Below are 8,999 nucleotides of genomic sequence, written 5' to 3'. Positions count from 1 at the left end.
GCCATCGGCGACACTTAACCCTTTGCAGGAATGTCCTATCCCCAGAAAGGCACCCTTTAAGCTCTCTCCCCCGGCTCCCTCCTGGCCGTCGGTGATTTTTTTGTATCGCAGGGATCCCCTATCCCCAGAGAGACTCTCTTTAAGCTCTCTCCCTCAGCTCGCTCCTGGTGTAAGATTTGAAATTTTCAGCAATAATCACGCAAGAAAACAGGATAAAATAAGACAGTTTATTGACCAAAGTAAGCTTGCACAGAAAAACCTTTGATAAAAGGGCATACAAAATGGCCGCCGGGCCTCGTGATCAGTTTCTGGACCATTTGATTTCTGTTACTGCAAGCCAGACAGGCTTGTGGATTGAAGACAGTAAGCCCGCGAAAGCCAGTATCGGGAAGCCGAAACTCAGGGAAACAACATACATATTCAATGGATTCTAAGTACAAGACAGTTTCAGGCAAACAGGATGGGGCCCATCAAGATATGGGCGGGCAATGAATGAACACTTAAACCCATTTAATGTACAAAGGAGAAACCGTTTAACAGCCATCAAGGGAAATCTCCAGACCGATCAATATGCGAACCGAGTCACGGTGACAATGTAAAAGACATTAAAAGACATTATCGGCCAAGAAGGCCAGTTAAGTTATCACCGGCTCCCGTTACAAGACAAAGCGCCCCTGCAGAGATTTCTGCCCGCCAAAATATTACAAAGACTGGACTATGATCTGGTGGGAGATAAGGCTGGCCCAAAAGGGTATAACTATGGATTTTGAAAAGTCCATCAGCGCCTCTTCTACCTCGGTAGCTTCGGAATCGATCAAGACGCTTCTTCTTTTAAAGACGCTTCAGACGGACCATTTCGGTGAAAAGACAACGTGGTCGGTGTTCAGCCAGACAAGGCTCGGCCACGACGGGGAGATGACGAGGGTGGCCCGGGTGCTGTTGTCGGGAGATCATCGACGACCCAGGCCGAAGGAGAAGACACCCTCGGGAAAAACGACGATCCAGGCCGGCAAAAAGGACATTCCGGGCCTAGCACTTCCGTGCCTCAACATCCCATCGAGGTGTTGTTCTGTTCCATGAACCCAAATCCACAACAGACTTGGTGGATTTCAGCCATGACGAGCGCTCACCGAGGCTGTGTCGACTGCCTCATCGCCTGAGAAAGAGAGAGAAAAACAAGCTGCGCCAGAAGTTTCCAAATCCACATGACGACGGAAAGCTGTGCCAGAAAGGCTGCGAACCCCTCCTTTTTGCGATTCTGATAGTGGTGAGCATGATCCCGAGTTCCTCAAGTCGGAACTTAGTTTAGGTATTAGGGGAGGGAGTAAGGTTATATCGTAATGTGTTTCCCCTTTTACGACATGCCGTGTGTTCCCCATTTCCATAGAGTCAAGTTCATAAATTTGTGCATGATTGTAGTTACTTTAATCTGTGCCTATGACATGTATTTTGTAATGCTTCAAACTGTTTAAAAATAAAAGCATCCATTTCGTGCTATTCAACCTGGTCTATTGAGTCCTTTCTCTGCACTACAGTTCTCTGCATCTAAGTCCAAGGTCTAGAACCGTAGGGGAGTGTGGGTCGAACCACTCAACGGTAATTATTGCACAAAGCCTGGCAGGAGACCAGAACGAGCAAGAGAAACCCCCTACACTGGCCATCGGCGATTTTTACCTAGCGCTTCACCACCTAGCACTTTTGCCACCCAGCGCTTTTCCCCTTAGTGCTTTTCCTAGCGCTTTTCCCACCTAGCGCTTTTCCCGGCACTTTTCCCACCTAGCGCTTTTCCCGCCCGAGAGTTTCTAAACTCCTCGGGTCTGTTTGTACCCTAAAACGCATCCTATTGGTCCACACCTGAAGCCTGTTGCTCCTTCACTCACTGTTCTTTATAACACCACTCACCCGATCCGCCTCGTGGGCCGCCACGTTAAGGGTGAATATTGCTACTCACCCCTCCGTGTATGTCGTTGTGGAAGATCGATCATCAGTCCAGTGGTATCCCACTTCTGACACCAAGCTGTAAGCGAGGAAAATCTGGATGGTAAAACAGAACTAACAGACTCAGGTGTTACCCAGATCAATAGTTTATTACGAGTGCACACGGAAGAACCACCTCAGCCAACCCCAGCTGGAGGCACCGTTTTCAGAGGAAAAGTGACAATACAGCTTAGTTTATACAGTTTATTAGACAACACCCACTTATTACTAATGGGGTGTATACATGGGAATATTGATACTTCATTGGTTTACATGGTTAATCAATCAATTACTAAGCCTGACCTTCGAACTCGAGTACCCCCTGAATACATCAGTGAAAAGCTTATGAGCTGCAAAGGCATCATTCTAACTTCGCATTCATGAGCTTATCTCTTATTCTTGTTTATCAAAATAGGGAGGCAGGCATCTTCAGCACGACATGGCCTTGCTGAACAAAGCCCTAGCCAAAAAGGGCCAGCTGATTATTCTCTAAGACCTGTCTGCAAAGGTCTCATCAATGTGCCTTTGTGCCTTATCTCTTTCAAGAGGCCTCCTCCAAACCTGTACTCAGGGTAATTTACGAGCAGAGCTTTGGAATGTCCTTGGTCATCTACTTGTTAGTTTAAAAAGAGTTAATATAGCCAAGTATCCCATGGTGCTTTGCATTTCGTTTTCCAGCTAACAAGACTAAATGGTACCTTTCAGACAGTTTTATACCGGTTGAATATTGAGGACCCCTTTATATCCTTTAAACCAAATTTTATCCTAACACCTAGCATTATCCCAATTGATATTTGGGTAATTAAAGTTGCCCAATATCACCACTCTATAGCTGTTGCATATCTCTGCGATTTCCCTGCAGATTTGCTCCTCTACCTCCCTCTCACTATTTGAAGGCCTATAGAATATCCCCAATAGCAGAATCATACCCTTTTTGCTCCTCAACTCTAACCAAATGGATTCTGTCCTTGTCCCCTCAAGAACATCCTCCCTTTCCAACACTACAATGTCTTCCTTAATCAGCACTGCCACCCCACCTCCCTTTTTTCCTTCCCTATCCTTTCTGAACACCTTGTACCCTTGAATATTAAGTGCCCAGTCCTCACCATTTTTAAGCCACGTTTCTGTTATTGCCACAACATCATATTGCCGCATGGCTAATTGTGCTTGTAGCTCACCAACCTTATTCACCACACTTTGTGCGTTTATGTACATGCATTCTAAACACAGTTTTGAATTTTTCAAAATCATTCTTAGTCTGCACCTATCTAATATGGTAATAGTTCCACCTCTAGTATACAGTCAGATTGTGTTTTTGCTGATCTTAATAACCCCTATACCTGGGCTGGAGATTAATATTCTGTATAAATAGTGAATAATGCTCCTTTGTTTCAAACACAGTGTATTGAATATTTGATTTCTCCATGATAAGAGGAGACTTCACAGAATCACAGAATCACAGAAACCCCACAGTGCAGATAGAGGCCATTTCGGCCCATCAAGCCTGCACCGACACATATCCCACCTGATCCCCGTAACCCCTACACCAACACATATCCCACCCTATCCCCGTAACCCCACGTATTTAATCCCCCTAACACGAAGGGTCAATTTATCACAGCCAATCAACCTAACCCGCACATCTTTGGACTGTGGGAGGAAACCGGAGCACCCGGAGGAAACCCACGCAAACACGGGGAGAATGTGCAAACTCCACACAGACAGTCACCCGAGGCCGGATTCGAACCCGGGTCCCTGGCGCTGTGAGGCAACAGTGCTAACCACTATGCCACCGTGCTTATTGACGTTCTGTTACTGACTGCTCCATTTTTGGGCTTTTCTTACTCTTGATTATACCAATTCTCACCAATTCACCTGCTACCACTTCTAACCCCAAGCTGGTTCTGTTTGACTACATGGCTTGTGGGTGTCATAGACTGAACTACAGTTTCTCACTTTACACTCATCTGAAATTCCTTTCAACCAACCCTTGAAAGAACTCTCTTCCTTAAGATTTGAAATCAGTTATTGTGTGCATGGTTTAACACTTCTTGGTTGCGGTTAGTACAACTCCTCCACAGATACTGCATGTGAAACCCTTTGAAATGTTCAGATCTTTGACATGGTCTTTGCTGATTGTGATGGTGTCCTTGATTTAATCTCCTGGAACTAACATACCGTGCACTATTTCCTCCATCGAGATCATTGTTTCAAATACTGAGCTTGAGCACAGAGCTTGGAGACAGAGCCGGGAGATTCGCAAACGCAGTGATTCACAAGCAGAGTGGATGCAGGAATTGGTGGAGAGGAAGAAGGTGGTGGAGATGTCTGAGTGAAAAGGGGGAGTGGAGCCACAGAACCCAAGTTAATAGGCACGAGAGCGGAGCTGTGGGACAGCAAGAGGAGCGGCCGCAGATAAAGACAGGCCCAAAAGCCCGGAGGGAGCGCCAGTGTCAGAGAGGGGGGTAAGTGACCTCAGCACAAGGGAAGGAGCAGATTGGGGAGAGATTGTTTTACGTCTCGAGTTTATTTCTGTTAAGTTACTTTAAAAAAGTTAGTTAATAGTCAAATAATTAAAGGCACGGCAGAGTAACTCGGTCCAGCGGATGCACATCCTGTGCCTTTCCACCATCTAAAAGGCACAATTCAGGAGTGTGCTGGAATACTCTCCACTTGCCTGGATGAGTGCAGCTCCAACAACACTCAAGAAGCTCGACACCAAAGCAGCCCGCTTGATTGGCACCCTATCCACCACCTTAAACAATCACTCCCTCCACCACTGGCGTACCGTGGCTGCAGTGTGTACCATCTACAAGATGCACTGCAGCAACTCGCCAAGGCTTCTTTGGCAGTACCTTCCAAACCCGCGACCACTTCCACCTAGAAGGAAAAGGGCAGCAGGTGCATGGGAACACCACCACCTCCAAGTAACCCTCCAAGTCACACACCATCCTGAATTAGAAGTATATCGGCCGTTCCTTCATCGTCACTGGGTCAAAATCCTGGAACTCCCTCCCTAACAGCACTGTGGGAGTACCTTCACCACATGGACTGCAGCGGTTCAAGAAGCTGGCTCACCACCACCTTCTCAAGGGCAACTAGGGATGAGCAATAAATGCTGGCCTTGCAAGCGCAGCCCACATCTTATGAATGAATAAAACAAAATAGTGGGAACTCCAGGATGCTTCCCATGTCCTGGACAACCACGTGTGCAGGAGGTGTCATCAGCTGGAGGAGATCGAGCTCTGGGTTTCGGAGCATGAGCAGCAGCTGGTGTCACTGCGGTGCATCCGTGAGGCTGAGAGCTGTGTGGATAGGATGTTTCAGCAGGTGGTCACCCCGCAGCTAATGAATCTGCAGGCAGAGAGGGAATGGGTGACTGCTAAACAGAAGAGGAGGACCAGGCAGGTAGTGCAGGAGTCCCTGGAGTGCATCTCGCTCTCCAACCAGTATTCTGTGCTGAGTACTGTTGAGGGCGATGGTTCCTCTGTGGATTACAGCCAGAGCCAAGTCCATGGCACCACAGGTGTCTCAGCTGCACAGGGGTGGAGGAGGAAGACAGGGAAAGCAATAGTGGGAGGGGATTCAATAGTTAGCGGAGCAGACAGGCGTTTCTGCAGCTGCAGACCTGACTCCAGTATGGTATGTTGCCTCCCTGGTGCCAGGGTTAAGGATGTCACTGAGTGGATGCAGGACACTCTGAGGGGGGGGAGTGTGAACACCCAGAGGTTGTTGTCCATATCAGTACCAACAACGTAGGTAGAAAGAGGGATGAGGTCCTGCAGATAGATTTTAGGGAGCTGGGAAAGAGATTAAAAAGCAGAATCTCAAAGGTAGTAATCTCTGGATTACTCCCAGTGCCACGCGTGAGTGAGTATAGAAATAGCAGAATAGAGCAGATGAATGTGTGGCTGGAGAGACAGTGCAGGATGGAGGGATTCAGATTCCTGAGGAATTGCGGCCGATTCTGGAGGAGGTGGGACCTGTACAGGCCGGACAGGATGCAGCTCAACAGAGCTGGGACAAATATCCTCGTGGGAAGGTTTGCTGGTGTGGCAGTATTTGTTAAGGAGAATGTTACAGTGCTGGAGAGGGAGGAGGTCCTGGAGGGGTCAAGGACATAATCTATATGGCTGGAGTTAAGAAGAAATAGAGGTGCCATTACACTACGAGGTATATTCTATAGACCACCAAATAGTGGGAAAGATATGGAGGAGCAAATTTGCAGAGAAATTACAGAGAGGTGCAACAACTATAGAGTAGTGATAATGGGGGACTTCAACTATCCTAATATAGACTGGGATCATAGTAGTGTTCAGGGCAGAGAAGGGGAAGAATTTCTGAAGTGTGTTCAGGAGAACTTTCTTGATCAGTATGTTTCTGGCCCAATGAGGGAGGAGGCATTGCTGGATCTGGTTCTGGGGAATAAGGTGGGTCAAGTGGAGCAAGTGTCAGTAGGTGAACATTTAGGGAACAGTGATCAGAGTATCATAAGGTTTAGATTTGCTATTGAAAAGGATAGGGAGCAATCTGGAGTAAAAATGTTTAACTGGGGGAAGGCCTATTTCAGTGGGATGAGAACGGATCTGGCCTGGGTAAACTGGAATCAAAGATTAGCAGCAAAACAGTAATGGAACAATGACACATTCATTAAAGGCCTCAAGATCAACCCACACAGGGACATTGCTGTCAGTGAAGAGAGACAAGAAATACCAAAGTGCCGTTTGCCCCTCTCAGTGTGGCCCTGAAGGACTGTGTCCAGGCTGTAGTTCTGTACCCGCCGTACGATCCTCCCCCCAGATTGTCCTTTCTGAGCTCCAGCCAGGTGATGCTAAACACTCAGGTGGGAATGACAAAAATCTACAACAATGTGTTTAAAGCAAAGCTGATTTATTTGACATATTCCAGAATATTAATAACCCCTGTAACTGGGCTGGAGTTTAATATCAGCAGAAACAAACCCCGACTGTCAGAATGAACATGGTTCAGTCCTGGATGTGATTAACAGCTGCAAAAACATCAGAATCCAACCCCTACAGTCACTTGTGAACTCGCTGGTGTTTCAGCAGGTTGGATGACTGAGTGAATCCCTTCCCACATTCAGAGCAGGTGAATGGCCTCTCCCCAGTGTGAGTGCGCCGGTGTACAGTGAGGTGAGATGATCGCCTGAACCCAGTCCCTCAGTGAGAGCACCTGAACGGTCTCCCGTCAGTGTGAACATGTTGATAGGACGTCAGTTCCCTGGAAATTATATAGCACTTCCGCAGTCCGGGTGTTTAAAAGGTCTCTCGTCAGTGTGAACTCATCAGTGCTGCAGCAGGTGGGATGACGGAGTGAATCCCTTCCCACATCAGTGCAGGTGAATGGCCTCTCCCCAATGTGAACTCGCTGGTGTGTCACCAGGGAGGATGACGGAGTGAATCCCTTTCCACACTCGGAGCAGGTGAACGGTCTCTCCCCAGTATGAGTGCACTGGTGTACAGTGAGGTCAGATGATCGCCTGAACCCAGTTCCGCAGTGAGAGCACCTGAACGGTCTCTCGTCAGTGTGAACATGTTGATGGCACATCAGTTCCCCGGAACTTTTATAGCAGTTCCCGCAGTCCGGGCATTTAAAAGGTCTCTCGTCAGTGTGAACTCACCAGTGCTGCAGCAGGTGGGATGAATTAGTGAATCCCTTCCCACACTCAGTGCAGGTGAATGGCCTCTCCCCGGTGTATTCAGCTCAGACGGGTAGTTGAATCGCTTCCCACGGAACCACATTTACATGGTTTCTCCCCGGTGTGACTGCGCTTGTGTCTCGACAGGCCGGAGGATCGGCTGAAGCCTCGCCCACACACAGAACATGTGTACAGTTTCTCCCTGCTCTGAACGGTGCTTTCTGCTTCCATGCTCAAAGGTCCTGATGAATTAAGCGACTCTGTCAGATCTTGAAATGAAGTTTGGTTTGAGATTCCCGTCTGAAAAGCCACCTCTTCTAATACCCTGTAGAATTAATTTCAAACAGGAAAAAGGGAGGGTGAGAGAGAATCCACAAAAACACAAAAGCAGGTTGTGAAATTGAGCTCAATGCATCTGGGAATTTGTGGGTCCGGCACCAGAAAAAAGTGACCATGAAAGCTGCCGGATTGTCGTAAAAACCCAACTGGTTCACTAATGTCCTTCAGGGAAGGGAACCCGCCACCCAGTCTGGGCCTACACAAGACTCTGGCCTCTATGGGAGGAGAGAGAGCGAGGTGGGAGGGGGAGGGGTGAAGGAGAGTGACTTTATACATCTGCAACTCGACTAGAACTTTGACAGACCCTCCCAAACACGTGACCTCCACCACCTAGAAGGACAAGGGCAGCAGGTGCATGAGAACACCATCATCTCCCAGTTCCCCTCAAAGTCACACACTGTCCTGATTTGGGCATATATCGCCGTTCCTACATCGTCGCTCGGTGAAAATACTGGAACTCCTCACCGAACAGCATTCTGAGAGTACCTTCACCACATGGACTGCAGAGGTTCAAGAAGAAGGCCCAGCATCACCTTCTCAACGGGCAACTGGGGACTGGCAATATCTGCTGGCCCTGCTAGTGACACCCACATCGAATTAATTTTAAAAATCTGTACATATAAAATGGATTGAAGGCCTCTACAGAAATACTTGTTCCTAAAACGATAATCTTTTACACTGTACAGACAATGTCTGTTTAGCAAATTAATCTCCCCTAGAATCCAACTCCCTTTACAGTCCAGCATTGGAAATTGTTGGGTCCCACTGGGCTCAGAGGTACTGGGGGTTAAACCCAGCAGATTCTGCCCCCTCTCCACTCCAGCTCAAACTGCTGCAACAAGAAAGCCCCACACAGGAGGCCAGGGACCGAGTTCCACATCCACCACCCACCGTGATGCTAACTAGCTCTGAATTGCTCCCTCTGCTGTATAAATGCAAGTTGTCATGTTTCTTGTCTGGGGGAGGCGCTGCACCCTGGGGTTAATGGTGCCGGTATCCTGGGCACACGTCCGCTGGCTCTGAC

The 8,999-nt window shown here is 48.0% G+C and overlaps 1 long non-coding RNA gene across 1 annotated transcript; it reads right to left on the bottom strand.

Annotated features, from left to right (window-relative positions):
• Window positions 1–213: 213 nt before the first annotated feature.
• LOC147119681 (uncharacterized) lies at window positions 214–7,973 on the bottom strand. The gene is made up of 3 exons (XR_015078055.1): window positions 7,619–7,973; window positions 1,952–2,017; window positions 214–1,156 (listed from the first exon to the last, which is right to left on the bottom strand). It is a non-coding gene; the product is annotated as an uncharacterized LOC147119681 (long non-coding RNA).
• Window positions 7,974–8,999: the final 1,026 nt, after the last annotated feature.

This window comes from Somniosus microcephalus, chromosome 4, assembly GCF_052327205.1.
Source record: "Somniosus microcephalus isolate GS21.2 chromosome 4, FLI_Smic_1.0, whole genome shotgun sequence".
Taxonomy (NCBI): Eukaryota; Metazoa; Chordata; class Chondrichthyes; order Squaliformes; family Somniosidae; genus Somniosus; species Somniosus microcephalus.
This window is presented reverse-complemented; position numbering and strand designations above follow the sequence as displayed.